Source organism: Trematomus bernacchii, unplaced genomic scaffold, assembly GCF_902827165.1.
Source record: "Trematomus bernacchii unplaced genomic scaffold, fTreBer1.1, whole genome shotgun sequence".
NCBI classification, from domain to species: Eukaryota; Metazoa; Chordata; class Actinopteri; order Perciformes; family Nototheniidae; genus Trematomus; species Trematomus bernacchii.
Window position 1 is genome coordinate 2578945 of NW_022987942.1, and position 17168 is coordinate 2596112.

A 17168-nucleotide genomic window follows, 5' to 3' on the forward strand; every position below is an offset into this window, starting at 1 on the left:
AAGCTTCTTAGTGCAATAAGAAGCTACAGGGACGTTAATCTACAGTCGGTAATATTAACTTTATTTAATACAACATTTACGGTACAAGATTTAATAATACAGCCATGTAGTATATATTTTACAAATTATGAATTACAGCAAACATGTGCAATATATCCATTATTACAGCTCCAGTGGGCTGGCAGTAAGGCGATATGGGTCCGTTCTATGTGCATCCATGGGTAAAGATAAACGCATGTAGTGCTGAACACGTAACATGAACGTGCCGGGCGGCGCGGTCCCGTGGGTTAGATGCGCGTTCATAATGCAGAGGGAAATAACTCTCAGAATAACGTTATTAGCACATTTTTAACAACTTGAGGAACGAATGTTTTTAATAAGGGCTATACAAGTGTTCATACTGGGTAGTTTATTTAGGTTTAAAAAAAAATTATCCAACGATTTACAGACCACTCTTTCCCCATGTAAGTCAATGGGAAAAAGTGTTTCCGGGCCTGGCAAACCAAAAGGAAGTGTAGTACCGCCGTTTGGCCAGCACGAATATTTCATCTGAAGTACCCGTATGTGCGCTCATAGCGCATGCGCAACTTTAACCATGCCCCCCAAAATGCTCGTTCACATCAAGCACGTCAATTCGCGTACACGTAACAGCACCACACGTTCATGACAGCATGGTAATGGTTTGTTATTATGATAGATTTGATATTAACGAGGCGGCAGTTAGCAGCTAGCGGTTAGCTAGTAATTATGCTAATTTAATTTACACATCAATCGTTATGTACTTTTATATTACGCTGTAACAGGATCTAGTGATATCCAAGCAACAGAGCTTCATTTAGCATGAAAGAATTATTGCACTGTATATATATATATATATATGTATATATATATACAGTGCAATAAGCTTCTTAGTGCAATAAGAAGCTACAGTGACGTTAATCTACGTCGGTAATATTAACTTTATTTAATACAACATTTACGGTACAAGATTTAATCATACAGCCCATGTAGTATAATATTTTACAAATGATGAATTACAGCAAACATGTGCAATATATTCATTATTACAGCTCCGTGGGCTGGCAGTAAGGCGATATGGGACGGGTCCGTTCTTATTGTACATCCATGGGTAAAGATAAACGCATGTACTAGTGCTGAACACGTAACATGAACGTGCCGGGCGGCGCGGTCCCGTGGGTTAGATGCGCGTTCATAATGCAGAGGGAAATAACTCTCAGAATAACGTTATTAGCACATTTTTACAACTTGAGGAACGAATGTTTTTAATAAGGGCTATACAAGTGTTCATACTGGGTAGTTTATTTAGTTTAAAAAAAATTATCCAACGATTTACAGACCACTCTTTCCCCATGTAAGTCAATGGGAAAAAGTGTTTCCGGGCCTGGCAACCAAAAGGAAGTGTAGTACCTGCCGTTTGGCCAGCACGAATATTTTCATCAGAGTCCGGCGCACTTCCTGGGGGCTTGGGGCTTGCTCATATCCCTCTATTTCACTTCCTGTTTCAAAAGTGTTGATTTTATGTATAAAGCTTTAAAAAAAAAAAAAAGATTGATACAAAACAAAAAGGAGGGGGCTGAGCTCATGCGGGAGATTCTACCGGCAGATACTGCTGTGATGAAACGCCATATCATGGATTATCAAGGATTATTTCTGAAACGTTATGGAGCTCAAAGGCTTTCTCTCTTGCCGGTTATACCACAAGGTGAGTTCCTTTTTATTTCCTGCTTCTTCACACACATGCTCTGTGCAGTACAGGTTAGCTCTGAGTGTTAGCGATGCTAATGTGAACATGCACCGACCATATTACGTCCAAAACAGTCGGGCATTGTTTCTGATAGCAACGTTTCTGATAGGGCCGTGGGTGTAAAGCCAGCCTACATTTCCGATATTACGTCATATTGGACGCAAATCTGGATCAGCTCCGTTGTTCCCCCGTTTTTAGAGATTTGGGTACGGAGGAAAAAAGAGGGTTTTATTTTCTGACGCTGCGTGAGTTCCCTGACACACCGGGGACACATATTTATGTATAAAATACATCAAAAAGTGCATTTTGCACGATAGGTCCCCTTTAACAAAGATGAAACTAAAGCAGATGCTCTTGTTAAAAATGAAAGTAAAGCAAAACACTTTTTTTCTGGTTTTCTTAAAATGTGTGGATATTACTCTAACAGTCAGTACATCCTTTTTCCTCTGGCACTGTGTCATCAGTATGCAGCGTTGCATGTTGTACTGTCGCTGTAGATGGACCACTTCATCATCTCACTGCCACCAAACATCACATCCGTCTTCCTGCAGGATGTCTAATGTGTCTCCAACATCCAATAACAAGCAAACATTTACCTTGAGAGTGTGAGACACAACAACAGCTCCGTTTCTCAAGACATACACACCTTCACTGTGTTGCTTTACTCAGGACTCTGCGACTGCATTAAATCCCACAGCTTATTAATGACACCGTAGTACAGTGCTGAATCAATGCGCCAACATTTGGTCATTAAAACGCTTTTTGATTTGCTGTACAAGTAAACAAAAGACCACACAGTGTTTTGACAATTAGCGCTTAGCGCGGGGACCAAGCTGAATTGGTCACAGACGGTGATCAATTGACAAATGCTGCGCTCAGCCACAATGTATTATGGTACAATAGAAGGCTGACTGTGTGAATATATAACCACACTGAATGGCAGCACTCTTTTACATTAATTACTGATGGAGAGTATGGCAACTCATAAATGTGGCACCATGGTGGTTTCAGAATGTGAAATAATGTAGGACTGCTTTGTTAGCATGAAAGGAACTGGCAGAAAATGAAAACATACAAGTACACAGTTGGATTGGAAGACTAAAACAGACAAATATGTTAATTGAAATGTAATTGGCCTCTTGGCATTCTTTATGTTCGTATTAATGTCAGAATTACGTTTTTTTTTAAGTGCTTAGTTTTTTTTTTTACACATTTCTCTTTTTTGCTGGGCTTTATTACTAATTATATCATGCGTGAGCTTTTGAAAAACGTTTACTGGCAATGAACTCTTAAACACACACACACACTGAAATATATATTGTGTATTACATTAATTCTCTTTTAAGAGGTTTGTATTGGTGTGATTATTACCAACTATCCGACATTTTGGGATCGATAATCCTTTACTGGTCTATTAATATTGTAATTTTGTTCATATGAATAATGTCATTATTAATCAGAGTTCCTATTTCATTGTGTAATATTTCATTAGACTACATATACTGGCTATTGTTTTCATTTGACACAAAGGTGGTGCCACTAAAGATGATTTAATGGAAATTAAATCATACTAATAATGTAAATAACAATAATTTATAACAGTAAGTAATCCCTTATGCTATAGCAATGTAATAGTGTGTTGAGCTATTGAACCCACATATTTAAAATGCTACAATAATATTGAGCTATTTAGATTAAATTAATATGAATATCTTTATATTGATATTATTTTTTTGTTATATTTGCTTATAACCAGACTTGGTCATACCAAATCCGACACCTGCTTTGCAGCTGCTTGGTTTTCATTGATAGCCAAACAGCACAGCCACAATACATTTTAAATATTATGGTGTAATGTTTCTAAAGTTCAAATTCAATATTTGACATGAACAGCAGCCAAACATTTTCACAAATTCATATAAATTAATTAATTCTGAAATTGAAGCCCAACTTATACAGAAAAGGCCAAAATATCCTGTCCTTTATAATATATTAAAAAATTCATAGTCAAAGACTAATAATATGACATGTCCTGATAAAAAGTTGCTTAAATGTTATATACTGAAAATGATTTTCAGGGGTTTCATTTTATTTATCTAAAGACATGTTCAGCTCTGTGGCCGCCGTGCTGACAGCTGATTCATGTGAAAGCTGCTGAACAGCATGATGGAGCTGCATATTAAAATCCTGGCTGTAGTTTACATGATGCTGCGAGTCTCTCCGGCTCCATCACAGATGATCTTTACTGCTGGTCCTTTTCCCAGAGGACGGGCAAATGTTTTGTTGATGGAGATGTAGCATGATGTGTGTACCGTGCAGTGTGCATGTATATATATGGGGGCTGTGTTTGTGTTTGCAGCGTGGGATGCATTATCATAGAATAATGAAAATGAGAAGAGCACCTTGCATGTTCTAATGTGCACCCGTCAGCTGAAGGGCTGTTAGGGCTGCAGCTGCTCCATTAGTGTGATGGAGGTGAGGAGCAGCAATAAGGCATCAGTCAGCGGTGATCATGAAGGAGACTGCCTTATGATGCAGGCGCAGGAACCAGTCTGCTTTGCTCTTTATAATAGGGAGGACATGCCAGAACAGCAGGGTCTTTACCTGTGTCACAAGACTGATCTTAGCAGCAATTCACAGAAAGCACTGTGTTTAAAAAATGACTGTTTCCCCTTAACTCATGTTAGTCAACATACCAAGTCTTACCCCAACTTCCTCCTGTAATTCCAAGTAGATTTCTATCATGAACTGCATGGCACTGAAAAGGTAAAAAAAAAGTGGAGGAATTGGCACAACCTACATGTGCTGCATTGATGATATATAACTGGGAATCGGTAATAACAATCACTACCTCTATCAGGGTTGGGTAGGGAAAGCAGAACTTCATTTAATAAAGCTGGTACGAAATAAACAAGAAATTAAGGGGAGCAGGCACATTGAAACATTTCACAGGGAAACAGTACAATGTCAAATAAACCATTACATGAGGAAAATCCAGGGTCAGACAGAGATTGTAAACCAAGTACTATGACTTACTGGACAACACCGGGGAAACATAGACTGGAACATTGACAACAAACTGACAGAGAACACTGGGCTAGACAGTCCTATATTCACAGGACTAATCACAGATAAAAGACAAAGCTAGGGAAGGCATACAAAAACACAACGGTAGAAGGTGAAAAGAATCAGACAAACAGATTGTACAACACAGAGATAGGAATTTAAACTAGACAGGACAGACAGGAAAAAACTAATTTAAAAATGAAACAGGAAACACCTAAACCATGATGAATGTTCTGCACTCGTTCTTTAGGTGTGGTGAACTCGGAGGAAGGGCATTTAGGTAAATTACAAATCTTTGTTTGTCCGTTCTGGGCTGCTATACAAGCATAGAGGGGATCATTTTAAGCTAACAAAAAATCAAGATTCTTAGTTTAAGGCTATAGTAAACTAATGAAAATATAGTTGTGAATGTTAGATACATTTTCATCATCTGCTAATAAACTAATACTTTTGCTGTTGATTTGCTGCATCCAGACCACTGTTGTGCAGCAGCAAGCCCAAAGCCTGCTAGCTTCTTAACAGCAGGGACAACAGGTGGTTAAAAGCCGTCCAGAATGGTGGCCGGAAAAACGGCTAACCCTGCTGATATCTAGAGGGACATACAGGAGGCAGAGTAAACCGAAGAGACTAAGGTGGAGAGCTTGATCTAGATTTCTGGAGAAAAAATTGAGCTAACAGTGTTAGCCAGAAGTCAGATGGAATATCCAACCCAGTCTCACGGCATTTCGTGTTATAGTCACAAAATTAATTGAATCTATTGATTCGTGTTCACCATCACGATTTTTGCATTTCTTTCGTGTCACACAGAACGATTTTAAAAGCAATGTATTTCTATTGGTTGTATATTTCGTGCCTGCAACACGTCTTTTTGTCCGGTCAGGTCTTGGAAGACCAGAAGCTGTGTGGTTCATAAAAACATTTTGTTACTCAATATCTTTTCCTTTAAATTTGTTATTATTTACATTGCTTTTAAAATCGTTCTGTGTGACACGAAAAAAATGCGAAAATCGTGTAAGTGAACACGAATCAATAGATACATTTTGTGACTATAACACAAAATGACGTGAGACTGTGTTGGAATATCTGGAGTGTAGTTCAAAGTGGTTTACATAAACATGGCTGCAGCAGGATATACCTGACGACAACGTTTCCATCAACATTTCCATCCACAGGGCCAATATGTTCATGTTTCACAAATTTTCCCCTTGGATTAATAAAGTATTTTGTCTGATCGATTGATTGAATAATCCTACACACCTGTACACCTGAGGTGTCTAGAGGGTATTTTTAAATGACATGCATAACCTCACATCACAAACTCAACAGAGACCACAGAGATACAGCTGAGTGATTGGAAAGGTCGGGCACCCCTCTCTCTCAATCCCAAGCAACCAGGGCCCTTTTTGCTGCGTTCAAATCAGAATCAGAATCATTTGATTAAACTCTTCTTGATAACGTTAGGATACCAGGCACTACCCCCTCATTTGTTGTTCCTGGTATCCTGGGGTTATCAAGAAGAGTTTCATAAAATGTGGACCTGATTGTCAGGTTTTTTACTGACACTGCAAAAACAATAAAGGTAAAAGTCCTCAAGCATCAGACTGTATGAAGCTAACACTAGCAAAACCTCATCATCAGTGCCAAGATGCCCTTGAGAAGCATCAGATATATACAGGAGACATCATATATATCTCTACTGCAAACGCATGCTTTGGGATTACCATTTGGATGCCTCCCAACTCTGAGCGGGGCACTGGCGCCAGCTCACAGAACACCAGGGAGTTACAAACATCTGGCACCAGTGACCAGCCGGCCCTCCACCTGGCTGCAGCAGACCTGGAGGCTGTCTTTATTTGCCCAGACGTGGGGGACCGTTCTGTTCCTGCTGCCAGCATCTGATCACTTGTAGACCAGCCTGGCACCCAGATGACACACTACACAGGTCCTGAACCCACCATTCCTGTCCAAGGGCTTGCACCAAAGTGGTTCCTGCTGAGGCGCTTTGGTGATTCCTGTTAAACTCTGACTCCTATCTGTATTGGTGAGGAATGAAAAGCGAGTTGTGTCTATTGAACCTGTTGGATTGTCATCATCCCAAACCTTATTTGCTGATCAAATGTTCTGTATCTGCTGCGGTATTTGGATAATTGTCAATTTAATCATTTTCTTACACATTCATGACACATCCTGCTTCACAGAACAGTCAGTATGAGTCCTGGCTCTGCCGTTAATAAAGCAATGTGGCAGCTGGAGTTTCACTGAGCAGTCACTGGTGAAGGGGGAACATGTCAGTCACTTTCAGTAAAGAGGGTGCTGATGAGCAGGAAGTTCCCTGTGACAGATCAGCTGGGCCCGCCTTTGGTTTGTGGCCCCAGAACACTGCACACTAAACAACCAAATCATATACAGTGATTCAATTAATACAATATCTTACTTTATTTGAAAACATTTGATTTAAATACATCTTTTCACATTTATTTAAATTAACTTTGTGATGGTCCTTGCTCCACAATATTTAATAAAAATACTAAACGAGATTACATTGTTTCTAATTTAAGGTGAACATTACATGATGTATATTTTGATCGGTGTTTGGAATATTATCCAACTACCCAAAAATATCCCCAAATGATCGACAAAAAAATAATAATACATATAAGCTGTCATTACAATGTCAAAGTCTTAACCAAACTAACTCAAAGTTCTGGAGACAGCAGTGAACCTGCCGAACACTTCAGTGAATACAATGCTTGTGTAAATATAACACTAAATAACAATAGAACGGCCAAGTGTGCACCGATGGTCGCACTACAAGAACAGTAAAGGAAAAGGGTCAATAGAGAGCTTTTTCCAACTGTTTAACAAGGATGGAAGTAAACAGAAAATGTTTGGTCAGTGTGTGTGTGCCCTGCCCTCAGGCACAGATGGAGCTGGTTTGCAACTGAGCCGCTCAGGCACAATAATCAGTGGAAAATGCAGGTAAACATGTCCCACTTCCAGTATGCTATTTGGTCATGTGACCAGCTTTCTGATGAAATGCTTTTTCTCTTTAATAATGGAGTTGTTCTCACTATTCCGTGGTGTTCACAAGCAATACACTTTAGTAATTAACTATTCATATAGCACTACAAAACACTCGAATGCTTTACGATGCAAAACCAGAGAGCAGCTGGGTTAAGTGACAGGGCGGGAACTTTTTTCTGAAGGAGCCCTTAATGCAAGAATATACAGTAGTTTAACTACAATGAAATGAAGCCTATTTGATATATGGAGTCAGGACAGTAACATCAACCAAAATTGACAACAACAAAACAATCCTACAAGCCTTCGATACTCTTAGCAATACTTTTCAATAATTTGGTGCTCAAAATTATAGACATGATTACAAGATGTGAAGATTAAACAACAGTCATTTTATTGTAATTTATTTTTATTTATTATTTAAAGGTGGGGTAGGTAAGTTTGAGAAACCAGCTCGAGATACAGTTTTTGTTATATTCCATGGAATGCTCTTAACATCCCGATAGCAATGAATATCTTAAGTGCTTTGACAAAAAATCCATAAAAAAATGTCATCTGTGGAAGCCGTAATACTGTAAAAAGCACGACCAATCATTTTAGCTGGCCCGGGTAAAATAACTGGATGGCTTACCTGCCTGTCAGCCTTCCATCTGTGCACAAACTTATCTTGTGCCCTCATTGGTCATGTGCGTGTTCGTGTGTGTTGGAGGTAGAGATGGGTGAGTCCTGATTCATCCGGATCATTAACCCGGATCCTAGTAATGAGCTGGTCGTGACGAGTCTCCCCTCTCGATTAACCCGAGTCCTTTGAGTCCTACACCTGGTGACGTACAAATCAAAACTATAAATTGCGTCACTCGCTACTCTCCTTATAACATGTAAAATCACATTACAACGTACCCCAGTCCATCTGCCTAGCCTTTAGCAAGTAGGATAGCTGCCAGAAGTTATCGTTTGGCTCAGGGGAGTGGACACGGATCAGTGAAACTTCCTGCAGACTCGTGCGGACTCAGACTCAGAGCCGTAACCGTATAGCAGATCCAGAGATCCAGACTCGTCATGCACGAGCATAGCCGCGGGAACTGGGAAGTCATTTTACTTAGGGGGTGCGGACAAAAGTGGGGAGAGATTTCAACAACAGTAACATGACGTTTTTCAAATGTACACCATTCGCAGCCCCGCCTCCAGCACCCCTACTTCCCGCGGCTATTATGCACGAGTCAACAGCAGACTCAGAGATTCGCAAATCCTGACTCACTGTGCGAAACATAGCAGACTCGTGCGGACTCAGAGCCGTAACCGTATAGCAGCAGATCCAGAGATCCAGCAGACTCGTCGTCATGCAGGAGTCAACAGCAGACTCAGATTCGCCAAATCGCAAAATAACCCTTTTCTTTTGTGATCAACATTTTTTATTAAAGCAAAAGACACTGTGTGGCGGAGGTTAATGTAACGTTAGTTTAATATGCTCGTGAAATGCAACAACTTTTCGGTTTCACCGGTAGGATTTCTATGCTCTTGGTGATGCTGACTCATATGACTCAAAGGACTCATATGATCTGGATCTCTTCAATGACTGACTCAGAAGACTCAGAATCCGTAAAAGGATCCGGATTTGCCATCTCTAGTTGGAGGAGGGGCTCTGTAAGGAAGTGGCAGATTTTTTCCGGTTGTGTATTTTCAAATTCTAGCGCACTCGAGCTGGTCCACCTTTAATGTAACTTTTTCAATTTCAGACCAAGCAGGTATGAGTGTGTTTGACAGTGTGTCTCTGGAAGGGGTGCGGTAATTAGGGGCAGTTCATAAATCCATGTAAACATGACCATTATTCAGTTAAAATGAGACGCTGCGTGCGCACCTCCTAAACCGGAAGCTCCGGTCGGCTAACCATTATAATCCGTTTATTGCGTTTATTATTTATAATTGTAATGATGGATTATCAGTAATCATTTTAAAGTTACACAGAGACATTGGATTAGCCGTTTGTATGCCCTTGAACACAACTTTTGATCACAAAACAGCAAAGGTAAGACATAATTATCATCATGGCTACGTAAGGTGAAGTTGTTTTCTTGCTCTTTCCTGGCAGCTAGTTCAGTGAGTTTTGGTCGTACAGTGAAGAGACGTATACCAATGGAATCTGTGGAATCAGCTTTCATGTGATATGTTGTTTGTGCAGATAAAATGACGTAGAAAATATAGCCTTTGCCAGTTATGTGCTAAAGTAGCTGTTAGCCCGTTTTGCTAAGTGTTGATTTAGACCAGGGGTCGGCACCGTAACCAGTGGCACACTAGGAATAAGTGGAATAAGTGTGCAAAATATTTAAATTGTATTTTCGGATCCTGAACGAGACCGCCGCCAGAGCGCGTCTCCCCGTTACCTGCAGAAGGAAGCCATGCACGCAACGCAGCCCCGCTCTGTTTAACTCCAGGTGACTTTCTGCCGCTTTCCTCCGTGGTGCAGTGCTGATCGTTTCACCATGGAGGAAAGCATTTCACAAATTGCAGTACCCATAAGGAGCTGTACAAATGCCGCAGTTTTTGCGTGGCTGTGTCTTTAGTTGAAAGCCCAGTGGCGATCTGCTCATCTCTCATTGAAATAATATGCTACAAAGGGGCGGACTGGCCATCTGTGTGTTGAACTTTCCTGTCGGCTCCCAGACCGTAGTCGAGGAGGGCAGAAGCAACAAGCTTCAGGTTCAATAACCCACTTTAGCTTAAATGACTGGAGAGAGGCGAGCTCTTCTTGGGAGGCCGTTGCATTTATTTAGCTGTTCTTCTGTTTCACAAAATACATCACAGACCTCTGTTTTTCTGCTGCCTCGTTTCACTTCCAGAAACATACACACGCTCGCTCGCTCACTCTCGCTCTACCATACACACATACACACACACACGTCACACTTAAAGGGACAGCGATCTCATCTCACTCATGACCCTAATATCATAACATGTGTGTTCTGGAGAATCACAGAACGGACGATCGTCCTTATTATTATGCCGTTTAAACCAATTATTTAAATGTGTTTGCTAAATTCGGCATCATGTAAGTTGTGCCGACAGGTCCACACACTGCTTCCCCGCAGCGAGGCTCCCCCCGCCCTCCTGTTGATAGTTCACGAGCGTCAAGCTCCTCAACCCCCCCCCCCCCCCCCCGTTGATAATTCTCGATCGTTGGCACGCTGATAGCAATTAATTTTTTTAATGGCACTTCATATCAAAAAGGTTGCCGACCCCTGATTTAGACTCTTGGTGTTGGACTTCTGTTCTGTGTAGGTAAAATGGTTAAGTCTGTTAGCTGAGTTTCTTCCCATTAAGTGGGTATGCATCATTAATAGGTTGTTAAATGTTAAGAAGCCTTGAGACGCTGTTTCTAGCAAGATGTTGCGTCTGCCCCCGGGAGTCTCACAATAATAAGAGCGCTGTTAGGAGAGATGACGAGTGGCATTCACAGTAGGGATGGGAACGATTAATCGAATATTCGAAATTATTCAGGTATTCGAATATGAGAATATGAGTTATGAATATTTTTATTATATATATTTTGTTGTTGTTGTGTGGCTGGGGTGCCTAAGTTGATTACATATTATCAAATGGAATAATTCAATGTATACGACAGTGCCATAGCTAAATGTGTTACACTGCTCACTAGGGCTGTGCGATTATGGCAAAAATCATAATCACGATTATTTTGGTCAATAATTGATATCACGATTATTAAAAACGATTATTCATTTACTTTGAAAACATCCATATATTGAAAAAAAAAAATTTGAACAGTATGTTTTTAACAGTTGATTACCCTGAACTTTAAGTATAATTCAACTGAAAAACCAATAAAAAAAATAAAAAATTACATTTTTTTTTTTTTTTTTTTTATAAAAATAATAATCGTTTTATTTCGATTACATTGTTTTCGTAATCGTTGCAAGCCAAAATCGTAATCGAGATTAAAATACGATTAATTGCACAGCCCTACTGCTCACGTCACTGTCATAGTATATATATACACATGTGTGTGTGTGTGGCACGAGCGCATTTTGTGTGAGTGTGCGAGAGAGAGAGACAGCGCAACAGTTACGGGGGTTGTTGTTAGCATCTGGTGCTAGCTCGGAGCTAACGGAGATTAGAAGCTGTTTCAACCATAAGGAGAGGGTGAGCTCTCTCCTTTCGGACTGAGAGGCTGAGATAACGTCAGCTCAGTGAGGTAAAGGACTCGCTGAGTGATTTGATTGTAAACTTTAGTCTAAGTTATCTCAGTGGGTCTCAAACGGTTTGGTCATCTTTGTAAACAAATATTTCCATCTATTTAATATAGTTGTAAAAAACAAGTTAAGAAATCATTCCAATATAGGTCAGTAAAAAATAAAAAACACAGTTTAAAAAGGGTAGTGATTAGTAAAATATGCATAAATAAAAAGAAAATATGCAGACTAGGTAAGCTAAAGATAGGAGAGAGGAGTTTATCAAATATTTGTTATTAGTTGTGAGCATATTCTAATGTTTTTTTGATTATTGAAATATATACAGTTCTGTTTCATATGAGTGTTGAGAGCTGTATCCATAAATCTCTTAATTTCCCCTCAACATTCACCAGATTGATGCATTTAACTTCAATTTAAAGGGGACATATCATGCTATATTTGAACAATATATTGTAGGGCCATACCTATATAAAGTATATAAATATATATTTTTTTTCAAAATACCAAACAGATCCTGCATTTTAGCCATGCCTCATTTCGCTGTTTTTGCAGGGGGCTGATTCTGTGAGCTGCAGCTGACCCCGCCCTCCTGCAGGAGAGGGGGAGAAAAAGAGATCTCCGTCCTCCGTGTTTTATTCTTATATATGATTATATAGAGTCATTATTCGTTTTAAAGCTCAATAAATAACAAAGAAGACCTTTGACCGGCACTTTTCTAATTTTGTCCGGAAGATTTAAACTTTAACGGACATGTTGACCGGCGAAAAAAAATCTAACTGAAACTCTGCCGCACGGTCCCCTCGTTCCTTGGAAGAGGCGGAGAGGTGGGTGTTTGTCATCTGCTGGTGGACTAACCGGAGAGAATTACAGTGCTTGCCTCAACGGGGAGGGATTGCATTGAATTACAGCAACAGGAGCAAACGCTTGCCTCGGGGAGGGAGAAAAAAAGCCACAGCGGAGAATAAACAGAAGGGCAACCATGTGCGGGAAGTCTTCTTCGCTGCTTTTGTGGCAGACTACAGCGCCACTTACAGGCCTGGCATATGTACTACAGCGTCTCCAGCGCTTTCGAGCGGCAATGGCCGGCCGTGGCCCAACCTCTCATTCCCCTGATAGGTAGAGAATTGACCACTAAGCGGAGCACCACTTTTGTGACGTAGAAAATAATTCAAATCTGGATCAGTCTGTATCAGATCCGTTGCAGCCCCGTTTTTAGAGATTTGGGTATAGAGGAAAAGAGAGAGGGTTGTATTTTCTGACACTTGGTGAGTTCCCTGACACACCGGGGACACATATTCATGTATAAAAGACGTACAAGAGTGCATTTTGCATGATAGGTCCCCTTTAAAGAAAAAAATCTTCCCGGGGGTGCATGCCCCCGGACCCCCCTAGAGGATGTGAGGTCCGCCAACAAATAAAACAGGTTCACATCGATAGGATACTAGATAAATCTGCACACTCATCATATACACTACACATTTTTCTTGGACTTTTTAACACCATAGTCCCTAATATATGTGTAGAAAGGCAGGAAATGGAATTAAATCGAGAAAATGTTTCATTGCGGAGGACCCCCTGTTTTGTGTCCCCCCCACTTCTCAAACCAAAGTTACACCCTTGTATATATACACATATTACAGAATTGCAGAATAACTATGAAATTGCCAAGATAACATTACCGTATTTTCCGGACTACAAGTCGCACCGGAGTATAAGTCACTCTTGTCAAAAAACATGTCGTTAAGAGAAGAAAAACATAAGTCGCTTCGGTGTATGCTATAAGTCGCATTTATCCACTGAAGTCTTCATCCTCTGTGTTGCTGACTGTGAAGGTCTCACTATCACCGAGCTAGCTATCCATCCAGTTAAACACTTTCAAAGAAACTCCAGCACAGATGTCAGCTTTACTGAAGTTTAATGAATTGGTGAAACTGTAAACACAATACAGACATGGCACACTGTTATTAACTGCCCGACTGACTGAGCTGAATAAACAAAATAATCCACACAATGAGCTACGGCACATAATACTGATACGCTAATTAGCCTAGCCGCTAATTAGCCACTCGGAATTCTCACTGTATTTATACAGTCGCTGTTAAACACTTCCGCCAACTCCGGTGTCGATGAAGCAGCATGTCCTGCTCCGAGCTGTGCTCAGACTCTCCATCAGAATCAGCTCCGGATGGTGTCGGTCGTCACTGAAGCCCATGCTGTGTCGATTCATCTCACAACATCCTGGAAAGTTACGTGACTTTTTTCTTCTTCAGTGGTAAAGCAGTTTTCAGTTGTCACAATTGTATATTGTGCCATCTATTGGCCGGAGTTTGAACGGCGCAGTCAGACGAAATTCAATAAATAAATCGCTTCGGAGTATAGTCGCACGATACAGCCAGACAGGTAAAAAAACGCGATTTATAGTCCGGAAAATACGGTATCTTTGAGTAATCAAATATAATACAAACATACCTGAGGACAACAAACACACAAGGTCATTTAACATCCATGTTGCACGTCACATCACTACAAAAACAGAAGACAGGAAACTCCGTACCCCTAACCCCTAGATTCCACCGGGTCCGTCTGCGGCGCGTTACGGCTGCGCCGCGGTGCTCACGGCGATCCCGGCCACTCTAGTCAATGGGTGCTATTCCACCACACGCGGCGCGTTACGGCTCAGAAGCGTCCCAGAAGCGGCTCGGCGCAGGGCTCCTCTAAAATTAGGATCGAATCCTATTTTTGTCGCGGCGCAGCCGTAACGTAAGGTCGGGCAGGCAGGAAGTGGAACCTTCAGAGCTATATATACACACACACAAACTAATTTTGCAGACCCTATCCCTCCGTAGTCTTTCAAGTAGGAGGAGAAATGCCAGCGTTCTCCTCCGGTTTACAGGCACTGTGTAAATTATATATATAGAATAATTATGATGATGAATGCATTTTTTTACCACTAAAATACAGCAACACATCTTTGATTCATGTCGTTTATAACTGGAATATTACAGTTATTATTAACTTTGTCTGTACAAAGTAGCCTGTCCAGGAAATATGCCCAAATCAACAAAAACTGCGAGCCGGCAGGCAAGACGCTCCGCTTCTGAAATGCTTCTGAAACGCGCCTGGTAGGGTATGACGCCGGAGGAGGCCGGACCAAAACCGCAACGCGGCGCAGACGGACCCGGTGGAATCTAGGGGTAAGTCTGTTAACCAGTACCTAACCATCAGTTATTCAATCAAAGTAACTCATTAACTAACCATTAATGAATCATTCATTAATACAGTACCCCCCAGTCTGTTTACCAGTAACTAACCATCAGTTCTTCAATCGCAGTCACTGAGGAACTCCTCATTAACTAACCATTAACTATCTAGTCGTTCCTTATTCACTACTCAGTAACTAAGCACATTTTGTGTACCTTATTGTAAAGTGTTACCAATTTGTTTTATTGCACTCTGGGGTTTTGATCCTGCAATGTCCCATTCTCCAAGAAAATGTTACCCAAATGGAGACAATACAGTGATCGCAAGGATTCATGATCCAGAGGATATAAGTGTCAGATATCAGATTTAGTCCAAGGCTTGCAGCTGAATGTGTTGGATATGTGTTGTTCATAAGGTCTGGAGGAGATTTTGAAGGTCATGTTACGTTAGTGTCTTGATTATTGGTTCCTTAAGATATAGTGTAGTATATATTTAAAACAGATTAGTTCTAAATTGACAATAAAAGGTATAAATTGTGGAAGACCCAGGGTTTAGTTGCTTGCTTCTTGGGATGGCTTCTCGTGCAGAAGTTAGATGTGCTCGAATGAGAAGCTAAAGTCTGAATCTTGTAATGAGTCACTTGTTCTCTCTGGATTAGATACATTCTCATCGGAAGATAGCTTGTTAAGTATTTCGATGATTTTGATTAATAACTTATGACTCAGGATCTTTAGAATTGCAACTCCTGTTGTTCCACATAACATCTTCAGAAAACAAAGAGGAAGCTTCCTCCAAAAAGGGGCAACTAAAGATGCTAAATCCAGCCTGCCATTTTTTACATTAGAGCATATTTATTTTTATATTTGTCAAGTGGTACTAGTTTCTGTGTAACAGAAAAGTTATCTTCCTAACTCAATAGTTGTTGTTGTTGTTGTTATTTGCAGTAACAATAACTATAACAGCAATGGCCGTAAGACACATTAACAAGATTGCTGCTGTAAATTGGTATTGAGTAATGTTGGGTGACCAAATTAAATAAACTTTATTTCGATTCACGGAGCTGTAGACAGGTTAACACTTATCACAGTACGCACGGTAACCTTTGAAAACACTGTAGCTATAACTGAGTAACTCAACTTTAGTTGAAAACATCACTGTGTTGTTGGAATAATCATCACCAAAGCATTAATAATTAATAATAAACTGTTTCAGTCTCATCAAATAATGTAGCCTGCAGCATTTACCCGGGTCAGAAGTCAAGATAAATGTTTGCTGTATTGAGTGTATACTGGAGAGAGAACTCAGGTCAGGCCACAGTGGAACAAAATGCAAAGATCAAGTTAAAACTTCTTTCTTATTTCCTGGTGTTTCCACAGGGAGGTTAGAACAAAGGGTTATCTGCATAGCAAGAGAAAGGGCTTTAGCTCAAGGGTATGTCAGCAGGATGGGTGCTCGCTGCATCGTGAGCGCTCAGTTTCAGCCTCGACACTGACTTTACCTACCTGTTGTCTCCAAACAAATATGAAGAAAAAGCTATGTGGTGAGGGAAAATTCAATAATGCAGCTTTGGCTTTGGCCTCCCACTGCCCTGACCACGATAAACAGTTTAGAAAAATGGATGATTGAATTTAAATGAGCTAATATATTAAGGGAAGGATGGCCCAAAATGATAGCAGCACGTCTCTCTCTGTCTGTCTCCCACACAAAATACAATAAACACAAAATGTCCGTAGGAGGATGCAGATTAAAAAGTTGGTTCCAGTCAATCGGAGAGCAGCTATCTGCGCGTGCATGCCTCTGAATACATTTACCTGTCATTATTCCCCTGCTGGGCCCATTGAGCGCACCTGGCAATCCTTTCAATGCTCACTTTTTCTCTCCATTATATATCCGGATTCAGAGAGATGCTT